This window comes from Ceratotherium simum, chromosome 4, assembly GCF_057802395.1.
Source record: "Ceratotherium simum simum isolate JZ-2026a chromosome 4, ASM5780239v1, whole genome shotgun sequence".
Lineage (NCBI taxonomy): Eukaryota > Metazoa > Chordata > Mammalia > Perissodactyla > Rhinocerotidae > Ceratotherium > Ceratotherium simum.
The window spans coordinates 56,642,080-56,666,371 of record NC_141903.1 but is presented as its reverse complement, the minus strand read 5'-3'; the positions used below and the strand labels follow the sequence as shown (position 1 = coordinate 56,666,371).

General features: G+C 41.3%; 1 long non-coding RNA gene across 1 annotated transcript; it reads left to right on the top strand.

Annotated features, from left to right (window-relative positions):
- Positions 1–221: 221 nt before the first annotated feature.
- LOC147917299 (uncharacterized) lies at positions 222–9,370 on the top strand. The gene is made up of 2 exons (XR_015551980.1): positions 222–395; positions 8,601–9,370. It is a non-coding gene; the product is annotated as an uncharacterized LOC147917299 (long non-coding RNA).
- Positions 9,371–24,292: the final 14,922 nt, after the last annotated feature.

The window sequence follows — 24,292 nt, the reverse complement described above, 5'->3', positions numbered from 1 at the left end:
CCAAGCGGACCCAGTCTCTCCACAGCAGGAGCCCCACACACTCCGCCACCACCCCACACTCTCCACCCGCTCCTTGTGCACACCCTGCCCCGCTCAAGTCAGCTCAGTTGCCAGGCTGCAGAGAATCCAGTCACCAATCTATGCAGGCCCACAAGTTGCCTGAGGGCTTGTTGTTGGGTGGGGCCAGTCTCTAGGGTGGGCTGCCTGCCCTGGCTGAGCTGGATTAAATCGGTGCTCTAGCGGGTGGAGCAGACCCTGGGCTAGCAGGTCTCAGGGAGAACTCCAATGGTGTCTGTGTCAGCACACTCACACCAGGCCACAACAATGGCCGCCGCCAATGTCCCAGTCCCTGGAGAGGTCCCACCCCTCACCAAGATGCACTCAGGGCCTATTAGGTGAGTCTCTTGTCACCGAAGCACTGTGTACCTTTCTTTCTGGTGATTTTAGGATGCTTTCTGGAACGGGTGAGTTTGTGCGCGGGCCCTTTAAGAGCCAGTTTTAGTTTCTTTGTGAACCGGGTTTTCTGGGGGTGCTCCCCAATGTTTTAGTAGCAGGCAAAGTCAGATATTATGCCACTGGTGTCGATTGTGCTGGGTCCACAATATGCCCACAGCGGGGGCGCTCCCCGGCTCAGGGCCCCGCGCCTCCAGGGAGGCTGCGTACCTGTGAGCTGCTCCCGGCGGCCGTGACGCGGGCGGCTTGTGAAGGCGGCGTTTTTCCTCTCCGGAAGGGAGTCTCTGCCTCTTCTACCCCAGTTAGGATTGTCCGTTGTTGCAGGAGTTCCTCTTATCCAGTTTTCAGCTCTGTCTCAGGGGTAGTTTTTCCACGAGTAGTTGTAAATTGGCTGTGTCCGCGGGAGGAGGTGAGTTCAGAGTCTGCCTACGCCGCCATCTTGACTCCCTAAGCCCAGATACAAGTCTCTTATCAGATATATGATTTGCAAATATTTTTTTCCCATTCTGTGTGTTGTCTTTTCACTTTATTGATAGTGTCCCTGGAAGCATAGAAGTTTTTAATTTTGATTAAATTTAATGTATGTATTTTTTCATTTGTTGCTTTTGCTTTTAGTGTTATATCTAAGAATCCATTGCTCAATCCAAGGTATTACAGATTTACCCCTATATTTCCTTCTAAGAATTTTATAGTTTCAGCTTTTACATTTAGGTCTTTGATCCATTTTGGGTTAATTTTTTTATATTGTGTGAGATAAGCATTCAATTTCATTCTTTTGCATGTGGCTATCCAGTTGCTCTGCACTATTTGTTGGAAAGATTATTCTTTTCCAGTTGAATAGTCTTGGTACCCTTGTTGAGAATCAGACCACATCCTGAGAAATATGGAGGAAGAATACTTGGATGAGGATTGGATCTTAGGGAGAGACTGCCTTGAGGAGATCTGTAGATCTCCACCTGGGAGGACAGACGGTGCCAACCTGCCTCCAAGTGGCCCAGGAAAAACCACTGGACTCCTTGGGGCAGCTGAACAGGGGCACATCCTCCCCTCTTTCCCTGAGGAACACCAGCCTTTACTGGTGAGAAGAATGGGAGCAGAAAGCTCCTCTCTGGTCCTTGACCAAGGAAGGAGTCATGGTTTGCCTGCTTGTCCATCACAGGCCCACCATGGCAGAGAACACTGCCTCTGAGTATCTCTCACGGCTTCACCTCTGCTTAACGCACCTCCATAGCTTGACTAAACCTCAGGGGCAGATAGAGCCAAGAGTAGACAAAGGAATGGTCTCAGGCAACCCAGCAACCAAAAAAGAATAAGGAGCAACCGGAACACCCAGAATTGGGTTAGCTTCCACTGTAGTGATTGCTAAAGGAGACAGAAGACAGTTTTAACAATAAACAAACAAACAATAAATAAGCACTCATTCAAGGAGATCCTATTACAGTGTTAAAAGGACTTTCTTGGCCTAAAATGCATTATTTGAAGCTAAATAATTCAGTGAAAAAATGGAAAAAGGAAAGATGAAACTGAGAATGCAATTAATGGTGTGATAATTAAGCAGAAGAAAAATTTCAAGACAAAGGACAAAAGTTCTTATTTAAATATACTGAAGTCATCACGTTGAAAAGATTTACTGAGTTCTAGGCAGGATTAGAAAAATAAATAATATGTATTTTCCTGGATATATCCCGGTAAGTTTTCTGAATTGCAAGCATAGAGAAAAATCTTACATGCTTCCGGACAAAAGAGAAAATATCACACTGGTACAAGACTACTGCTCACCTGCAATAATGGAAGCCAGGAGATGGTGGAATCACACCTATGGGCATCAGAAGGAAGGAATGCAATCTGAAAAGTCTACTTTCAGCCAACTTGCCATTCACCTCCCAGAGTAAAGAGAAACCTATTGAAGAAATGTGATGATTTAGATTATATATCCCACATATATTCTAGCTGAGGAAAATACTAAGAAAGAATGTTTCAAGCTCAGATAAGCTCAAGAGAAGATGCAAGATTGACGAGCAATGAACCTTGAAGCACATATTGTTAACTCTAAATAAATAGTAGTAGAGAGATCGGGAATTTGTAATGTAAGTGTCAAATAAAGAGCTCAAAATTGAAGAATTTGAAGACATATATGACAAGAGAAATATTAATAATAATTTAGAACAAAAAGTACCAAAGCATCTCAGCAAATAAGAATTGGGAGAGGGTGAAAGAGAGGGGAAATGTTAGCATTCTAAAGCTCTAGTTTATAGAGTGAGGAAGCAAAAACATCATGAGGATGAGCAGAAGGGCCATAGAACCCCTTAGCGTCTAGTTTTTATATAATAGTAGAAAAATATCTATTTTATTAGGAGTAGGAGAAATTTGAAAATAACTTTCAGTGGAACGGAAAAGTAAGTAAGAACTTCTAAAATAAGGGCCTTATGCCAAGGCATTTGGAAAGAGTCTCAGTTTTATGCCCAAAGGCTTAGTTTCCTGGCTCTCAGCACCTGAACAGCTCAGCCCGAAGCCAGGATACTTATCTGGCCTCCTGCTCAAGTGTGTAAGAAAAACCTGTGGGAGAGGCAGAGCAGCAGGATGCGTGGAGCACAATTTGGAGTCAGACAGAACTTGGTCCCAATCAGAAGTCTACCACTTTGCAGCTTGCTCTGAGCCTTTGATGGTCCTTATCTATAAAATGAGGCTGAAAATACACTCTTACAAAGGTGTTGTGAAATGGGGTGAAACAATATGTGACTACGCAATGCAGTGCCCAGCATTAGTAGCTGTGCTGCAGTTGCAATTTTTACCTTAATTATTTATTTATTTTTTTTTTGTGAGGAAGATCAGCCCTGAGCTAACATCCGTGCTAGTCCTCCTCTTTTTGTTGAGGAAGACCGGCTCTGAGCTAACATCTATTGCCAATCCTCCTCCTCCCCCCACCCCAAAGCCCCAGTAGATAGTTGTATGTCACAGTTGCACATCCTTCCAGTTGCCGTATGTGGGACCCGGCCTCTGCATGGCCGGAGAAGTGGTGCGTCAGTGCGCGCCCAGGATCCGAACCCGGGCTGCCAGTAGCAGAGCGCGCGCACTTAACCACTAAGCCACGGGGCCGGCCCCTTACTTTAATTATTGTTCTTACTATTTCTTGGGACTACCCCAGCCTGTGCAGATGCTCTGGAGCCCAGGAGCCAGGTGGGCTCAGCTGGTTAGCCAGGGTCTGCAGTTTCAGTGCCCTGACCCCTGTGTTAAATCTTCCCTATGTGACTTGGCTCTGCAATTCCAATTCCAGGAAATGACTTTCCTAGGATTTCACCTCCTGCCTGGACGCAGACTGGACTGGCTTTTTGGACCTCTGTTCACATGAATCTTTGAAATATCTTTTAATAAATTTGTTCATCAGTTTCTTTACATTTTGTGGAGTGAGGACATGGAAAAGGGAGTAAAAAGAGATCATTTTTTGGCTATTTTGAAAAAAATATGTGAAAATTATAAAATAGAAGAATTCTATGTTTCCAAACATTTTGGATTTTGAAGTTTAAAAAATTGAAATTGGGTTTGACATTCCCAGACTTAAAGTAAAACCTGTAAATTAAAGGCAAATTATTTTTTCCCAGTTGAGACTACTGCAAATTCTGCCAATATCTGGTGTGGGTAAAGTAAGTGCGTCAGACTCAAAAGCAGATTAATTGCATTGATCTTAAAATATCGTAGATGGAGAAAAACTTGATGTTCTTGCAAACAAGGGCTGAGTTCACATATGCAGACAAGCTTTTATCCTGGAGAAAGATAAGGATAAAACAAAATAAGTAGAACTAGATTTTCATGCAGTATTAAAACCACCTTTAATAATTCACATGGAGATTTTTTTTTCTGGAAGAAACTAATGTGACAATTCTTCCCATCATGTGCCTAAGAATTAGACTCTGTTTTATACACTTCATAACAATTTACCCAAGTAAATTAAATAAATCTGCTTACATGTGTAATTAAAAAAAAGTCAAACTCATATAGAAACAGAGAGTAGAATGGTAAAATGGTGTTTGCGGGGGGCTAGGGGGTGAGGAAATAGTAAGAGGCTGGTAAAAGGGTACAAACTTTCAGTTATAAGATGAATAAGGTCTCAGGATTTACTATATAACATGTGACTTAGTTGATAATGCTGGATTTCTTAACTGAAATTTATTGAGAGTAGGACTTAACTGTTCTCACCCCCTCCCCAAAAAAGATAAATATGTGAGGTGATGGATATGTTTGTTAATTAACTCAATGGTGGGAATTTTCATAGTGTATACGTATATCAAATCACCACGTTGTACATTTTAATATATTACAATTTTATTTGTCAATTATACCCCAATAAAGTTGAAAAAATAAAGTTATTAATAGAATGGAAAAAAATGAATTAAGTGACTCTGTACCTCAACTGGGTGAGTCACAGAACAGGCTGTCCCCGTAAAGCATCTTCCATCCCTTGGCTGCATGCATTTTCCTCACCCCAGCGCACTCCTGTTTCCCTTCAGGCTGTATTCTACTGATAGCAGTGCAACTCAGTATGATAAGAGAATTAACATAAAGCGGGTCAGTTCAGAAATTCTATTTCCTTATGAAACTACCCAAAATCAAGCTTAGTTTTATCTTCCCAGGATATGTTTCATCCTGACTTGTCTGTGTTAAATATGTCAGATCCCTTCTCCCTGAAGCCTGTGGAGATTTCAGAGTCATCTTTGAATACTCGCTCCCTCCAGCCAATCCATGACCAAGTCCTGTAGATATGACCTTGGCAATGGCTCCTCTAACCCTTGCCTGACCACTTCCAATGCCAACTCCTAGTCCAGATCTCCCTGTCAACACCCCTGCAGAGGCCTCCAAAATGCCTTTCCTATCTTCATTTCTTTCTTTCCCCTAACCCACCTCACACTAAGAACCAGGTAAAACTTCCTAATGCCCAGCTCTGATCACTAACCATTCTGCTTGATCACTCCCCGTTGCTTTCAGAATTAAGCCCAAAGTCCTCAGCCTTTGCCCTCTGCTTTTTCCCTCAGCCTTCCACTCCTACCCTGCCCTCTAGTCAAATTAGATTCACAGTTTTCCTAGATAGTAAAGCCTCCTTAAATGTATGTGACGTGGAAGGTTGTGAGCCTTGGCTATTGTGAGACTTTCCTTCTCCCTACAATATACTATCCTCCACGTCTACCTGTAAAAATCCTACCCATCCTTTGAGCAGGAGAACTCCCTGTCAACGCAAATAACCAATAACCGTTCTATAGGTGAGAGAGAGAAGGTGAGTTTTACTTGAGCTAAGCTGAAGACTAGCCTGGGAATGCAGTCTCTGCAAAGGAAGAAAGCATTCTGGAGAAGCATGGTTTTCAGTACAGTTTTATACCTTTTTAGGACAAAGAACATACATCAAACATGTCCAGAATACATATTCATCAAAGTTCCAAAGAGATATTTAGTTACAGATTAGCAGGTCAACACAACCCTCACGTCCGGGAAAGGAAATTTATATTCAGGAGTACTGATACTGGCTAGGAAAGGAAGTATGCATCCTTATCTTCAAAGAGTGCCTTCTTTTATTTGAGATGTTTAATGCATTCTTTACTTTAATGGTTAAAGCAGATGTAAAATGTATGTTTGATAGGCCATAAGTCAGGCTTCTTTAGTTCAGGCTGAATCAGGTTTAAACCAGAGTAGCTACCCCATATACCTCAATATGTGAAAATTTCTTATCATTCCCATTCTCAATTTCCACAGTTTTTTGTTTATATCTCTTTCATGACATTTATTATTATTCTTATTAGTTTGATTATTATTGTGTATGTGTGTGTGTGTATATATATACTCCTGTTCAGGGTGAGTACTGTGTTCTGTTTGGATTTGCTACAACTTCTCACATCTAAGAGGGGCCAATAGACGTCTGTTGAGTAAATGAATTCATTTATTGAATTGGGTTTTGCCAAAGCAGATTTTCTTTCTACAACATATTTAAGCCCAAAGTTTAGTTTCCTAATAGAGTTCCCTAAAATTTGGGCAAAGCTTATTGCATTATAGATAAATAAAGTTTTAATTATATAGAAGCAGGTTTTATATATATGGATGGTAGCTTTTTTTTTTTCTGTTGGTGACAATCTGAACAGGTAACTTAGGGGCTGCCTATGATGATGTATGTCCTACTGGCTAGGAGATGAGGACAAGTTAGTCTAGGGTCAGGTAAGTGCTCGTGGCTACTAGGCTGTGTTCCGTAGAGAAGGTGTTTGATGTGGAGGACAGAGCACTTCCCAGCAGGCGCTGATGCTGGTAGTCTGGGGCTGGTGCCATTGGTGTCTTCCAACATGTCCAGAGATAGCAGGTGTTTCTTTCTACCGCACTTTCCTTATTTATACACATGAATGGAAAAGATATCTCCTGATTATTCAGTTAATAGAAGTCATCAATCCCTTCAGTACCTCAATCCCTCTGGCCAAAGGAAGAACTTTTTCTGCTCCTGCTAAGCTGCAGGTGCCTCACCCTTTCTGGTTAGGTGATTCTGGTTAGGTGACATTACCATAGCTGAACATGGCCACTGCTGCCTGACCTGGGTGGATGTCTTCCTTGTTTGCTGCCCAGTGCTAGGGCCTTCCTGCTAGGGTGATAACACATTGTTCTTGAACAGAGAGAAGAACTCAGAGGGATTATTTTATCTTGTCTTGAGATGATATGATGCCTCTCAGAGTGGAACTGTACCCTTTAAATGCTCTGGGTGTCCTCTGGACAGTCTGTTGTCTCTGTCCACACCACAACTTATAGACAGTTTATCAGGGACATCACTGTGAGGGGGATAACAAGGAGGGGAAGCGGTAACTCTAGTGGAGACTGAGCAGAAGTAGATGGAGCATTGTCCTTCTCTGATAATTAGGCTTAAATGACTCTTGAGTTGATCCCCTGGTAAGCACAGATTGACACAATGCCCATATCACCCACTCACACCTCTGATTCTTAATACAACAGCTTCCCCAAAGTGAATCCTTTCTCCCCAACATAATAAAACTGGCCACCACAGATTGGGCACGGGATGGGGCAGAAAAATTCCCCAAAGAAGAGCTTGTGCCAGAGATTCCATTCAGGGTTTCTGGAATCATACGTACTAAAAATCAAAGAGACTCTTTAAAGACATCTTTAAATCCTGTGGACTAAAAAGAAAAAACAAAACAAAACAAAACAAAACAAAAAAAAAACCCCAGCAGTGGGGTCTCTCCCCTGCCCAAACAAAACCATTATTAGAATTCCAATAAATAAAGTAAAATTTCAAAGCGGAGCTGGTTTGGTTGCTGGAGGAGTTGCGGGTTGGCGGGGCCTTAATCCAAGACTATTAGTCATCCTTCACCCCTCATTAAATCATTGGGTTTGGGGAAAATCCAAGAATCCTGGGGTTCTGTGGAGCTCAGTATAAAAAATATTCTTTTAAGTGAAAAATAAGGAAACCAACACCCAAAGAAGTTAGAAGCCCAATATCCCAGTACAAGCTAGTAACAGGGCAAGGCCGGAACTGAGGTCTCTTGGTTGAGTGTTCTTTCTGTTCCTCCTAGAATAGAGCTGTGATTGCATAGGCTGGAAAACAAAATCAAAGGAGAAACAGACTGAAATTCAGAAGAGTCACTAAGAAATAATTTAGGCATATGCACTATAGCAGAGAAAGTCCCAATGATAGTAATGAGAGTGGTGTTTCTTCAAGTGTGTTCTGTAGATCTTCTGCATCAGAATGCCCTGGGTTTCTGGGGAATGTTGTTAAAAGTGTAGATTTCTGGTCCTTGCTTCAGACCCAAAGAATTGGACTCTCTAAGGGTGGGCCCAGGAGACTACATTTTTAAACAAGCTTCCCCAGTTGATTCTCACACTTGAACAATCCATCCCTCCAACAGCAGCCTTCACACCAAGGTGGGAAAGTGTAGCACAGAACAGGGTGTGTCAACTACATGCCACCTCTTGTAGCTGCTACTGCTTTGTTTTTGACTTTGGTAATATCAGTTTTATTTATTTATTTATTTAGGTATATTTTGGTTTTATTACCTTTGGTAATATCGGAGAGAGGCAGAGTGGACCCAAATTTCAGAAGTATTTTCCTGTTTTCACAGTTGCTTTAACTGGATGAGCTTCCATAACTGTTTCTGCTCTTTCTTTGACAGTGTCCTCCAAGAGATAATTATCTAACCTTCAGTTGGATAGGCCCTTCTTGGTGAAGAAAGTTCAATATAGAAGGTGGCATTATCCTGATCCTGCTGTCACTGCTTTTTACTTCTATGGCCTGGCTGGTTCACCCTCCTTGTTGCAATGAGTCAGTATGGCACAGAAAGAAATCAATCGAGAAGGACACACCAGTCTGGGGCCTCAGGGTGAAAGGAGATGTTTTTCTGTGTCAAATTTATATTTAAATCACGTATGGAAACAGCCTTAAAAGACCATTATTAGCAACCGAGAACACTTTAACCATCATCTTGCTATGGTTCCACGACTACACTCTAGGCTGGCAGCTCCACTCTGACTTCTCCCCAGCAGGCTCCAGACGTAAGGAAAGGAAAAAGGGAGATAAAAAGATATGGAGCAGCAGCTGTTGTCATCAAAGTTGAAGAGAGCGTATGTAAGGCAACAAAAATTTACCTCAAAGGCTCGTAGAATGGCAGTTGGGAAATGCACTAAGGTTCAGAATCCTTAATGACAGAATCATTCCGCATCATGCCCACAATGCTGGAATTATTGGAAGAATCAGGTGACTCCATTTTAATGTAACATCATTTCTAGTGCCTGCTTCAAGTATCTTCTGCTATCATTCTACCTCAGGATTGTACTGTTGAAAAAAAATAATAAAATGTAATCTTCTCTAATTTTTTTAATTCAACATCAATTTTCATGTCTCATGTTTGCCTTTGACCAAAAATTGAATTACATATCTGCCTGAGTTGGAGCTTACTCATTTTGTGGGGTGACTTGCGTCAATTTCTCATAGCATCATTTCCCCAAGTGTGATACACGTCCATGGACATAGATGAAATTATTTTGGATGGCACATGGACAATTTTTAATAGCTGAGTACTTATTTTAATGTATACTGGAAAAATATATAATTAGCAAATCAAACCCCTGATTTCATGGGAGTGTTTGCTTAGGAAAAGGCTAAAGTAGAAAATATTAAGGGAACATAAATAATTAATAACAGTATGGCCAGAGGTATGACATTCATGCTTCTGTGTGCAAGTTGCTCAGCTGCACTAATACTGTTGATGTCTTTCCCCACCCCTCATTCTGCTGGGAGGAGGAGGGAGTGATTTGATTAGTGAATTTGGGAAAAGGAACTGGGCATTCTCACTTACCCCCTTCCTCAGTGTTAGAGATTGTCCTCTGCCTTCCCACAAGTGACCTACCCCTGGGGAAAGGTGTGTGGGAAGTGGGTGGGGGAGGAGAACTGCTGTTACCCAGTTGGGCTAGTACCTGGGTTAGTGACTATGTCTAATGGAGGAGTGAGATATTAGCAAACCCACTTGGCCACAGTTCCAAAGCCATATTCACCAATCAACATTATCAGCAACAAAGTTGATATTTTCATCTCTATGTGTCTGACTCCTAAGAATATCTCTCAACTTGTTCCAAACTCAGGCCCCCTGAAACTTCCACTATGTGTGCAGCTATGAAAGGAATCTCAGAAATATGGGAGTGTAAATTCAATGAAGGACATGGATTCAATTGATATCTATATCTCCACTCTACCAGCATGTTCCAGTTATTATGGCTGGGTAACAAATTACCCCAGAATCTAATGGTATAAAGCAACCATTTGTTATGCTTATGATTATAAGGGTCATGAATTCAAACAGGGCACAGAGGGAATGGTTTTTCTTTGCTCTATGATACCTGGAATCATCTGAAATCTCATTCACTCACACGGCTGGCAGTTTATGTGGGCTGTTGGCTGGGGGCTTCAATTCCTATCTGCAAGGGCCTCTCTGTGTGGTCTCTCTGCTTGGGCTGGTATGGGCTTCCTTGAAGCACAGTGGCTGGGTTCCATGAGTGAGCATGTTGAAAGGGAGAGAGAGAGAGAAAGAGAAAGAGAGAGAGAAGGTAGAAAGTGGTAGTCTAGCCTTGGAAATCACTGAGTATCACTTCTGCCACATTCTATTCATTGAAGCAATCATAAGCCTCACCTAGGTTTGGGGAGGGGGAGGAGGAATAGGTTGTGGAAGAGCATGTGGGTCCAGAAATATTGCTGTAGCCATTTTGGAAAATACAATCTGCCACACGGAGTAGCAGAGTATAAGAGAAATTGTCTTCCTCTTAATAAATCTGTATAATTGCTGTTGTAAGAACATGCTACAACTAGGCCATTGCTTATGACATTGTGGGTTTATATCGTCCTTCCTGTGTCAGTCTACTCTGAATTGTTAATCAGTTCTGAAGAAGGTCTGTCCTTCAGAATAGAAATGAGAAAGTGATAGGCGTGGGCAGCATGGTGGATGACTGGGACGAAAAAGAGATTAAGTCATTCAGAACACCACTGTTGTGCGGTAGAGAATATGATGGCACTTGTTCCATGGAGACAGGCTGGAGCATAGAAATAGAATTCAGAGGAGATGTCTGTGAAATTGCTCCAGCACTGGAGTGAAGTTATTATAGGATCTGGATCTCCATATTGAAAAACTTTGTTTTATTTGTAACGTTTATTTTGGAATGTATTTTTTGCCGCTATTTTATTATGAAAAGCTACAAACACATAGCCTAAAAGAATTCAGCCTGCTTATAATTAATTAAGAGTTCAATATTTGTTAACAAATCTTTTTTGAGGTAAAATTTAAAATTTATTTATTTTAGTATGAGTTAACTTCTTTTAGTATTGAGATGATACCATGCTCAAGAGATTCAAGGAGAGATTTAAGGAGAAAAGCTTTATCCTTGATTAGGCCAAAGCGTTGAAGAGGGAGCTCATTCCCTGGGACCAGGCTGGGTGGTGGCAGCAGGAACTAGAATGAAAGGGTCTCACTGGAAGGGTGGGACCTGGGGACACAGAATGAGAGCTTCTTGGCCAGGTGGCCTGCCTGTCTTGGAGATGCTGCTCACGTAATAAGTCCAAATAAGCTCTCACTAGCCTGCAACTGTAACCTTAGATCATCACATTTCTATTAAATATCCTCAGGATGAAACTTCCAGACCCCAGCAGCATGATTTTGGACTCTAGTCCTTAAAAAGCAACCCCCAAGTATTTTTTAAAAATTATTTTATTGAGGTCATGTTGGCTTGCAACATTGTGTAAATTTCAATTGTACATTATTATACATCAGTTTCTGTACAGACTGCGTCCTGTCCACCACCAATAGTCTAGTTTTTATGCGTCACCATACATATGTGCCCCTTTACCCCTTTAGCCTTCCCCTCATCCCCTTCCCCTCTGGTAACCACTAATCTGTTCTCTTTATCTATATGTTATTTGTTTATCTTCCACATATTAATGAAATAATATGGTATTTGTCTTTCTTGTCTGACTTATTTCGCTTAGCATAATACCCTCAAGGTCCATCCATGTTGTCACAAATGGCGCGATTTTGTCTTTTTTTATGGCTGAGTGGTATTCCGTTGTATATACACTACATCTTCTTTATCCGTTCATCCCTTGATGGACACTTGGGTTGCTTCCACGTCTTGGTTATTGTGAATAATGCTGCGATGAACATAGGGATACATAAATCTTTTGGAATTACGGATTTCATGTTCTTTGGATAAATACTCAGTAGTGAATAGCTGGATCATATGGTATTTTTATTTTTAATTTTTTGAGAAATGTCCATACTGTTTTCCATAGTGGCTGCACCAGTTTGCGTTCCTACCAGCAGTGTATGAGGGTTCCCTTTTCTCCACATTCTCTCCAACACTTGTGACTTCTCGTCTTGTTAATTATAGCTACTCTGATGTGTGTGAGGTGGTATCTCATTGTACTTTCCATTTGCATTTCCCTAATAATTAGCGATGTTGAACATCTTTTCATGTGCCTGTTGGCCATCTGTGTATCTTCTTTAGAAAAATGTCTGTTCAGATCCTTTGCCCATTTTTTGATCAGGTTGTTCATTTTTTTGTTGTTGAGTTGTATGAGTTCTTCACATATTTTGGAAATTAACCCCTTTTTGGATATGTGATTTGCAAATATTTTCTCCCAGTTGTTGGGTTGTCTTTTCCTTTTGCTGGTGGTTTCCTGTAAACTGTACAGAAGATTTTTAATCTGACACAGTCCCATTTGTTTACTTTTTCTTTTGTCTCCCTTGGCTGAGTAGACATGATATTCGAAAAGATACTGCTAAGACCAATGTCAAAGAGTGTAGTGCCTATACTTTCTTCTAGGAGTTTTATGGTTTTAGATCTTACATTCAAGTCTTTAATCCATTTGGAGTTAATTTTTGTGTATGGTCTACTTTCGCTCTTTTGCATGTGGCTGTCCAGTGTTCCCAACACCATTTATTGAAGAGACTTTCCTTTCTCCATTGTATGTTCTTGGCTCCTTTGTTAAAGATTAGCTGTCTATAAATGTGTGGTTTTATTTCTGGGCTCTCAATTCTGTTCCATTGATCTGTGTGTCTGTTTTTCTGGCAGCAGCATGCTGTTTCAATTATTATAGCTTTGTAGTATATTTTGAAGTCAGGGAGTGTGATACCTCCAACTTTGTTCTTTTTCCTCAGGATTGCTTTGGCTATTTGGGGTCTTTTGTTGTTCCAGATAAATTTTAGGATTCTTTGTTCTATTTCCATCAAGAATGTCATTGAGATTGTGATTGAGATTGCATTGAATCTGTAGACTGCTTTAGGTAATATGGACATTTTAACTGTGTTTATTCTTCCAAACCATGAGCATGGAATGTCTTTCCACTTCTTTACGTCTTCTTTAATTTCCTTCAATAATGTCTTATAGTTTTCAGTGTATAGGTCTTTCATCTCCTTGGTTAAATTTATTCCCAGGTATTTTATTCCTTTCGATGGGATTGTATTCTTGATTTCTCTTTCTGATAGTTTGTTATTGGTGTACAGAAATGCAACTGATTTTTGTATGTTTATTTTGTACCCTGCAAGCTTACTGTATTAGTTGATTATTTATAGTAGTTTTTTGGTGGATTCCTTAGGGTTTCATATATATAGAATCATGTCATCTGCAAATAGTAAAAATCACATGATCATTTCAAGAGATGCAGAGAAAGCATTTGACAAGATCCAACATCCATTTATGATAAAAAAAAAAAAAACCTCTCAATAAAACGAATACAGAAGGAAAGTAGCTCAACATAATAAAGGCCATATATGACAAATCCATGGCTGACATCATAAACAATGGTGAAAAACTGAAAGCTATTCCTCTGAGTCAGGAACAAGACAAGTATGCCCACTCTCACCACTCTTATTCAACATAGTACTGGAAGTTTTAGCCAGAGCAACTGGACAAGAAAAAGAAATAAAAGGGATCCAAATTGGAAAGGAAGAAGTAAAACCTCCAGGTATTTTTGAGACTATGCAGGATGGTGTCTCATGTGTGCAACAAGTCCGCTTTGTTCTTCCTTGCTGCCTAGCCTAATACTGATGCCAGTGATTCTTGGAGATGACTGGTCCTTGGGCCCATCACTGCATCTCCAACTCTGATCTCAGGGAGAGGATAACACGGCCCCTTTGTGAATCCAATCCAAACCTTGCCTTGATCCCTCATAGCCCCCCAAAAACTAAACTGACATGAACAAGACATTTCTGAGGGTTTGGATACAGCGAAATGAACTATGTGTAGTACAGAGCCTCATAGTACTGCTAGATGTGGTTTCTCTGAGACCCCAGGCTCAGACCTACTGTGAGGTCCCTTAAAGGTCCACCTCCTGCCTCTACCTGGAGGTAGCAGCCCTGTCCTGCTACAAAAATGCTTGGACTCGCTCCACATTTTACATCCTTCTACTGGAGAAGAGGAAGGAATTTTTTGCTCCCTTCCAGTCTGTGGCCTCTTCTTTCCCTCAGCCAGAATCTGCCTCTTCCCAGATTGACTGAGAGGAAATGGACATTCCCTTCAGGGAAATCCTGCCTCACCCCATCCCCTACTCCCTACCTCTGGATGTGATCTGGCCCTCTGGCCCCAGCAGGACACTCATAACAGAAAACAGTCCAACAGCAATACCTTGCCAATGTTTGGCTTATTCAGACTTGAACAACACCGAGAGAGGAAGGCCTGCAGAATCACTCCAAGCCAGTCCAGTTTCTTTCCACCATCTCTTCTGCAGAGTGAGGTGACCATGAGGCTGTCTTGTTTCTTCTATAGGTTTCTGCAACTAGTTTCCTGTGGACCCCAGCTTGACCAAACACACAGCCCGTACAGAGAAAAGATCCATTTATTCCAAAGTAACAAAGTTTGCAGAGACATAAACCCAATTCATATGATCACCCAGAGCATTTAACTTATTTATCTCAATGACTGTATAGAGATAAGTGATAGCATCACAGTTTTCCCAAAAGAGAGATGTAGGGGCTCCCTGGTTCCTTGACATATTTATGTTATTAAAAGATTGTATGAGAATATTTTCCAAGAACAAAGAGTTAATCTTTCCCAAAAGTACGTTCAGAAAGTGCTTGCTTTAAATCATATTTTTTCCCAATTTTTTATTGTCATTAAAGTTTCTAAAAATACCAGGGTGTCCCATAACACGTATTCATCTCCTACCTGACAAAATTTGAAGGCTTCGATGTTTAACACATGTTTATAGGAAGTACTTAACTACTGTGTTTGTTGATGATGATGTACCTTTTGAACCTCTAATAAGTGCGTGTTGCCTCCCAGGAACCAAGAGTGACTGTTATAAGCTGCCATAATGCAGGATGCAGGTTTCCAAAAGGAGGCAAGGCAAACTGCACCTCTCAGTTCCACAGATCAGGCTCCCTGATCCCTGGATGGCACTGTCCTCTATTTTTACACTATCTGTCTGCACTCTTTTGCTCATGATTTGGACTTTTTTTGAATTATAAACCCAGATGTTCTCAGCAGATTCTTGCCCTGGGGTCCAGTGGAGCTCAAGTCTATGAATCTGAACACAGCTCGGAGAAAATCCCTTTTGACTCAGTTCACATTCAGTTCACAGCAGCTAGGATCTTATCCAACATTGGAAGCGGTATTATTTTATTTTTCTGTGAATCAAATTAATTCTAACTCTTGGCCAATATCCCACCAGGCTGGTGGGAAATTTAATTTTAGTTTTTATTTGAGGGAGTTCCTTCCTCTTCTCAGGATTACACAAGAATTCAAGAAGCTTATGTGATGCTGAGAAAGTAAATACCTGTAGGCTTCAGTTCATCTTGGTTGTCACTAATAAAGTCATTGCTTAAATGTGTATTGTCCCTGGAAAGATCCTGCTTTGTGCTAAGGCTGGAGGCACTAGTTACCAGAGTCTAGCCTTTCTAGGTGCACCATAAATCTACTGTTTTTGAAAATACTTCCAGGGAATGGAACACAGGTCCTACTAAAAGAAACCATGTCCTTTTCCATTCAGCTGCCATCCATAAGGCTTCTAAGAGCTTGCCTCCCCACCCTACCCGACCCCTGAACACCCACCAGAATCTCCTCAACCAGTTTAGGCTTTTGGGGAAAAAAAAGACCAGAAGGAGAGGTTGTCCTGAAGCCACTTCTTTGGCCCCTAAGGCAAGGGAACTCAAAGGCAGACTGCTCTCTTGGAAGGAAGCAGGGAAAACACAATCAGAAAAAAATCTCAATGGCTGGTATTCTTTCTCATTTCTCTAAAGCAGCAAAAACAAGATACAAATTATTATTGTAACAAAACCACAATTGTCTTGCTACAACTCAATACAACAAGAATTAGCTAGGGCCCACTGAATGGGGCTCTGTCTTAGGGACTGTACAGCACCTCAGAAGTCTGTTATCTGGTAGTGGATCTAACACAAATTCCTGAACAGAACAGAATGTGGCAACTGCTACAAGGAAGTGAAAATGAAATTCTATGGAAGCTCAAAGATGGAGAGATTCCTTCCCACTGGGGAAACTTCTGAAAGAATTGATATTTGAGCTGGGCCTTGGAGAGGAGTTGCTGTTTCCTCCAGAAGGCAGGTACTGGGACAGAATGCATTTTAGGCAGGAGACAGGAGAACAAAGCCAGTGAGGTTAAGACAGTGTTATTTGGCCAAAGCACAGGGAGACCTAAGAACTGAATGGAAAACCTGGCTCAGTTGGGGTTGGGGGGGTGGGGAATTAGAGTATGGGGTGGGCAGGTGTGGTCACCATAGGAGCTGGAATGTGGTTCTAACAGACTTAATGCAGTCATATAGACTTAGTAATGAACATTAGGAAAGGGATTTGAGCAACTCACAATGGCAATGCAAGGACTCCAACTCCTAAGCCTTATCTTATATAGACCGAGGAAGGGTGATGGATAGGGTTGTTGCTGGGAGAGCAGGATCTGCCACCTCCTAGTAAGTCCTGAAGGGAAATGCCTAACCCCAGCCTCTCCGTGACTTTTGTCTGTTCTTTTTAGAATATGAGGGTATTTGATACCTTTTGTTTCAGCCTTAGGATTTAGCTAATTCTGGGACAATAGAAAGAGCCCATTTGTCTCCTGTTACACAGAGCTGTAATACTGGTGGAAGAATTTTGACATTGGTTAGGAGTGATGGAGGATATTTAGATATTGGAGCTTTCCTTGGAGAACACTCGTGAATTTATCGGTAAAGTCCTCTGATTTTGGAGTGATGGGGTTGTCTGTAGGTTTTACCAGTAGCATTGAATTATTTAAATTGGTATTAAATTGGTATTTTATTGGCATTAAATTGGTAAAAAGGTGATGGCGATTTAGTTGCTATGATTTTTCTTTCATTCCTTTATTCACTCTTTCAACAAAAATCTATTGAGCTCCTATGTAATGGAAATCTGTTGATTTTGTCTGCCTGGCGTCTAGTCTCTCCTTTCTCCTTTCTTCTCATAACAGAATTCCAATTTTCCTTGGTGACATTCCCCCTAATCCCCCCAATAATCTATTTGATTTGGTGGAACTGGTTCCACCCATGACACCAGAGGCAAACAGGCAACTCAGGCCAGGGCAGAGATCATACCCTGCTGCCATAGTGAATGGGTCAGGGATGGGATGGGATGCAATCAGAGCCCATATAGCTAACTTCCTTAACTCCTACAGAAAGACTGTGAAGAAATAACCCCTTATCCTCCAAAATTGAAATTGAAGTTGTAAGCCTGGAGATATTGGGAGTCATCCTAACACCACAAGGGTAGACTTTAGAGTCAAGAAATGAGGATAACAAGATAGAGTTCTAAAAAGCTGTTTGAATCCCTCCGTCTATCCTTTCCTGAGTATCCCCTGGACTTCATAGCCTGTTTTGTTCAAGTCAGTTTGGTTCACATTTCATTACTTGCAGTTGAGTGAGTTGTAATAGAAATAACCTGGGATACTGTCTGGTGCCGTGGGGTATAACTATGAACATAGTCCCAAAGTTTATAATCTGTGCCCTGTCAGATAAGTAGGAATAAAGCACAGCCCAGTCCCAACCTTTGCTATGACATAATAATTAGTTGGATCCACTTGGGAAAAATAAGACTCTTCACTGTCCCATCCAGCCTGAGTACCTCATGAGTATTTTTGTTTAAACTGTGATGTCAGGAACCAGTTGACAGATTCCAGACAGGAAAGCCATAGAGTCATCATTGCGTTGGCCACATTGTTGACTTTCTGTCCCTGTTTAACAGTTTTTCTCTTTTGCCAAAGGTTCAATGTGTCCTGGGCAGAACCAACATCTATTTTGATTTTTCCATTACCTAGCTATGTGTCCTTGGGTAAAATATTTCATCAACATGTGTCTAAATGTCTTCATCTCTGAAATGGAGCGGGGAAAAATAATATCCCTGTCTCACCTTAATGAATTTCTCTGAAGTGACAGTAACATATATATCTATATATGCAAAAGTGATCAAAAAATTTAGAAGTCCAATAAAAATGAGAGGATAAAAATGTATATTTAAATAGTCCAGGCAAACCTTGTCTTTATTTTGAATTGGCTGGATTGCCTTAGATACAGTGGTACGCTGACAAACGTTTAACAAAGGCTCTCTGGGGGAAGCGAACTACCCTGATTTGCAGCATTGACCGATTTCACAGTGTAAATACTCCCACTATGGCCAATTCTAATCTACCAATCAGCTTTCAAAATTCCTGAATATCAGCTCCCATGGGGCAATATGAACCTGCAGCAGCACAACATTGCTCAGGTATGTTGGTTAACCTTAACCTCACCTGCCTCAGTTTCTTCATTTATCAAAAGACTTGTTTGGCTAAATGCTCACTCAAGTACATTTCAGCTTCATGATTCCATGATATTATTATTTTATATTTATTTGTTAGATGAATCCTGCATAATCTAATTATAATCATACAGCTTTCACTGAAAGGTGCATTGTGGTGATCTGTTGTTGCAATGAGATGTTTTCTTCTTGCTGTGACATGGCTAGGAGGGCTCTTGGCATCAAAGGCTAATCGATCTTCAGTTGCATTAGATTACTTTCTAGTTCTTTCTATCCCTCATGTGCAAGGAATTTTTCTGGTTGTGCTTTTAGGTAAACATTATACATGTCACTATAGTATATGGATATACAGATACAAATATTTTAAACAGATTTTCTTGAGCTTGTATAAGGATGCTCCTCAGATTACTGACACGCTTAAATCAGTGCTCAAAACCATATTAGGTAGATCTCAGTCTCTCACAGTTCCTTTATGTCTTTCTGGGAATTACTTGGAAGTTAAACAAAATGCCCCTCATTAAGCAACCTGTGAGGCATGTTTTCAAATAGCACACGAAGCTATCTTATTGTCTCCAATTACTCAAAAAGCACAGTGGTAAAAACAAACATCAGGAATGCATCAACCCTCCTACTGAGCATGGGCAGAGTTCTAAATTGACCTTGACTAGATCATTAGTTTTCTCACAAACATGTGGACTTTCCTTGGGCTTTCTTGCTTGTGATAAATAATCTCTGTGAGTGTCAAGCTTCTGACAGCACTGGAGGCTTCACACGAACACACTTGACCAAGGAACAGAGTGGAGGGGGCTGAATTGAAGAGGGATGACATCAGGTGACAGGTTCTGCACTGAAGGGGTACTCTTCAGCCAGGGCAGCTTGCCATGACCTTCTGCTGTTACCTCATTTCCTGGGGCTGAGTTATCTTGGCTTTTTTGTAATAAAGAAATATGTCAATTGATATTTGTGAAATGACATGATGTACCTGGTTATTCAACGCAGAATTGTTTGTAATTGTAAAAGGTTGGAAACCACATCCAAGTCCATCAATAGAGGACTGGTGAACTAACCTATGGTACGTTCATACGATGAAATACCATGAAGTCAGCAGTACAAATAAATGAATGAATGGTTTGTATTCTGATATGGAAAGATCTCCTTATAAGTGCACAACATGAACTTTAGAATGGTACCTTCTGTATAAAAACTGAGAAAAATAGATAAGGAAAAAAGAAAGTGGTAATATAGGTTACCTTTAGAGAGGGAGACTGAGAGCCTGGGATGGGAATGGAAAGGATACTTCTCACCATATGCCTTTCATATCGTTTGCATTTTCTATGACAGTATGTCTTACCTATTCCAACACACACACACACACACGTACACATTTTCCCCCCCACATGCACTTTTTTTTTTTTTTAGAAATAACTTTTTTATTGTGGGAAAATATACATAACATAGTACTTATCATTGTAACCATTCGTAAGCGTACAATTCCGTGGCATCAAATACATTCACAATGCTGTGGACCCGTCACCACTACCTATACCCAAATCATTTTCATCCTTCTCCACAGGAACTCTGTACCCATTAAACAACAACCCCCATTCTCCCTCCCCTCAGCCCCTGGTAAGGTAGCCTCTAGTCTACTTTCTGTCACTATGGATTGGCCTGTTCTAGGTACTTGGTATAAGTGGAATCATACAATATTTGTCCTTCTGTGTTTGGGCTTATTTCACTACCCACGTACACTTTTTAAAGAAAACATCCACCAACTGGATAAATAAAGTTGTGAAAGTCTGAAGTGTCTTTCATGTTTTTAGAAGCAGAGAGAACAGATCTTGTGAAATGTGTGTGGACGTGCCTGGATAAGGCAGCACCAGCTGCTAGTATTTCCTAGAAACCCCACTGTTACGTTTAAAAGGTTAACTAGTAGCCCAGCTTGCCAGTGCCCTCCTATCGCAGAAAATGAAGTGAAGTAGCCACAGTTTCCCACACGCCATAGCTCATGTCGACTAACATAAAGAGTCTAGGTGATACTAGTGAAGGAATTTATTCCATAATCAGAGTGAGGAGTTCGAACTCTGGGAGAACAGTTCCACAGAGCGCTCTGATGGAACTGCTCCGAGGTATGTGAGTTTAAGTGCAGCTTATATCTCTTTCACAAAACACGTACATGCAAGGAAGAGGAAAAGAAAAAAAACCCTACAACTAGATTTCAAAAAAAGAGATGGAGTACATCTGGGCTTTTCTCCAGCTTATACATTGAAGGTAACATAAACAAGAATTCTTTGGTTACATATGAAACAAGTTCAAAGGTGCTGACGTTTTCTATGTGTGGAGGGAGGCAAGGACCAGGGTAGTTAAGTAGTCCCTCAAGCTCTAAGAAATGCAGCTGGGAAACATGAGGGCGAGGTACCCCTTTATCTTTTCCTGTTGTGGATCTGTCCAGCTGGTGTCTTCAGTCATGAGGTGTGGGGTTGCAAGGTCATTTTGACACAGGAGAAGGTGGCCTGCATGGCTGCTTCACACTACAGCGTGGATTTTTATTGTACTGACTTAAAGCCTATGCAGTTTACTTGCTAGAAGGCCTGTTAAGACCAGGAAGACGGGTCCCGAAAATCTGCCTACTCTGCTCACATAGGGCAGAGTTCTTTAACTGGGGCCCTTAGGGACCTTCAGAAAGTCCAGAAATCTTTTCTGAAATTGTATGCAAATTTGTTGTGTGCTAGCCTTTCTGGAGAGTTCTTTAGCATTCAGAGATTTTTCAAAGTGTGCTGTGAGTCGGAAAAAAAAAAGGCTCAGCACATTTGCTAAATGGGAAAAATAACGCTGTCTTCTCCCACGAAACACACGTAAAAGCCCTTCATTCACCAGCTAGTTTGTTTAAGTACATGATTAATGAACTCACCCCACAAGATAAGCCCCTGACACGGGCCTCACGAAAGAAGTCTGTGGCTTAAAAAAATGATTCTTAGAATTTCCATACTTGATAAAAATAACATGCACACCTGATTTGGTGGCACATAGAAAAGACCATAGCATCAGGGTATGTTAATACAAAATTATTAGGTAAGGAGATTCAGGGTTTTTTCCATTCATTTCATAACTATTTATTGAGTACCTCCTAGGTGTCAGGTACAGTTTCGTGCTCAGGATACGGCAGTGAATGAAACCATGTCTCTATGCTTATGGGCCTTGCATTCTATTGGTAGGATTTAGATGATAAAGGAGAAAGGAAATGACGCTTTTCAGATAACCAAAGTGTTTTGGTGAAACTGAATAGAAAGCGCCTGGAGATTTCGCTTTTAGATTAGGTGGTTGGGGAATTCCTTTCTGGGGAGATGGCATTTGAGCTGACATCTGAAGGGCCAGCCATGTAAAGCGCTTGGACAGGGGCATTTCAGGCTGGGGGAACAGCAAGCGCAGACGCTCCAGCTGCAGGTGAGATGGGAGGGACTGTGTGCTAAGGTGGTGCCCGGGCCCACCGCCAGCCCTGCCTTTCACTCTCTCCTCACACACAGGGCTCGTTCCTCCTCCTCTTCTAGACTCAGGCCCTTACCTCCCCTTCTTTTACCTCCTATTCATCTTTTAGCAACCAGCACAATTCCAGCCTCAATGTTTCTTCTCCCTCCTACATAATCCATTTGTTCACTGCCTTGCCACGTGTGCAAACACGTCATCCACTCAAGTGAACGTTGAGCTCCTCGAGGAGAAGGATGTCGCTCCTTCCTGAACATTGTCATGGGTAGTAGAGAACGGGGCCAATCACATAGGTCAGGGTGGGCAGGACGGCCAGAGTGGCCACTTAGGTTGAGCCTCACATTCATAAGTAACCTCCAATTTAGATTTGACCTCTACTCGTCACACATAGGGTATTACCCCATTTGTGTGTTAAAAGTGCTATTTAATAAACATTTAAATATACTGTATATATGACGAAAGTATGCAATAATTTTAAAAAAATATAATAGGAAACACAAAAACTGGAAATGGCCCAGGTTTCTCTTAACCTGAAAGGCCTGAGTATAGAGAACTTTTTTTTTTTTAATTTTATTTATTTATTTTCCCCCAAAGCCCCAGTAGATAGTTGTATGTCATAGCTGCACATCCTTCTAGTTGTTGTATGTGGGATGCGGCCTCAGCATGGCCAGACAAGCAGTGTGTCGGTGCGCGCCCGGGATCCGGGCCCGGGCCGCCAGCCGTGGAGCGCGCGCACTTAACCGCTAAGCCATGGGGCCGACCCTAAAGAGAATGACTTTTAAAGGAAGGTTGCTTGGGATCAAATTCTTAGCTCTGTAATATCTTGGCTGGATAACTTTTGGCAAGTTTCTAAACCATGCTTAATAGGTCCAAATATGGAGGAGAACTGTGTCCTGGAATGAATTATAATAGACCTTTACCCACACCTAATTTAAATGATATTTGGAACTTTTGAGATGACGAGATTCAGATTTTTGGACTTTCAGTTGACATTGTGATGGATTGAGACTTGGGGGGTCTTGGGTTGGAGTGAATCTAGTTTGCATGTGGGATGGACATGGCTCTTTGGGGGCAAAATGGTGGACTGTGGTAGGGAGAATCATCCCCAAAGACATCCACATCCTAATCCTCAGAACCTATGAATATATTACCTTACAGGGCAAAAGAGACTTCACAGATATGATTAAGGGTATAACCTAGAGATGGAGATGTTATCACCTGAGTCCCTCAAAGTAGAAAAGGGAAGCAGAGAGTAGGTCAGAGTGCTGAGACATAGGACTAAACCTGCCACTGCCGGCTTTGAAGATGGAGGAAGGGGATCCTGAGCCAAGGAATGCTGGCAGTCCCTAGAAGCTGGAAAAAAACCACAAGAAAACAGATCCTACCCAGAACCTACAGAAAGGAATGCAGCCCTCTGACATGGTGATTTTAGTGCTGTGAAACTGTCAGACTTCTGACCTACAGAGCTGAAGGAAATAAATTTATGTTGTTTTAAGCAACTACATTTGTGGTAATGTATTATAGCACCAGGAGAAAAACTTTACTAATTCTTAAGTTGTATGGAATTAAGTTTGTTAGTACATCTAAACAACTTATAACAATGCCTCGTGTATAGTAAGCACTCAATAAATGTTGATATCCTTCTCAAAATGAGGAAGATGTAAATAATTATACAAAGTGGTGTAAACAACATAATCAATGACCTGTATAGAAACTATCTTCAAAGGACTTTACCTTCTAAGTTTCCAGAGATGATCAACTCCAAGATTATGACAGATATTCCTAAGAAAATTGCCTAAAATAGGGGCAGCGAACTCAAATGCATATATAGGCTTGCAGGAAAACAGAAATAAGGGAAACAGGCAAGTTGAGGCTGCTGCAGATTGCAGGGGTGGCCCCATCTAAGCGCAGACCCCAGCCTAGCTAATGGATGTCAATGAAAGCACAACACAGGTCCAATGTTGCCAGATGCTTCAAATTTTCAAGAAGCTAGCAATCTATACCTTCTATGAAATCTCCAGCTTTTAAATGTTGAAAACCAATTCACATCTAACACATATAGACCCACAAACAATTTCCAGGCAAAACC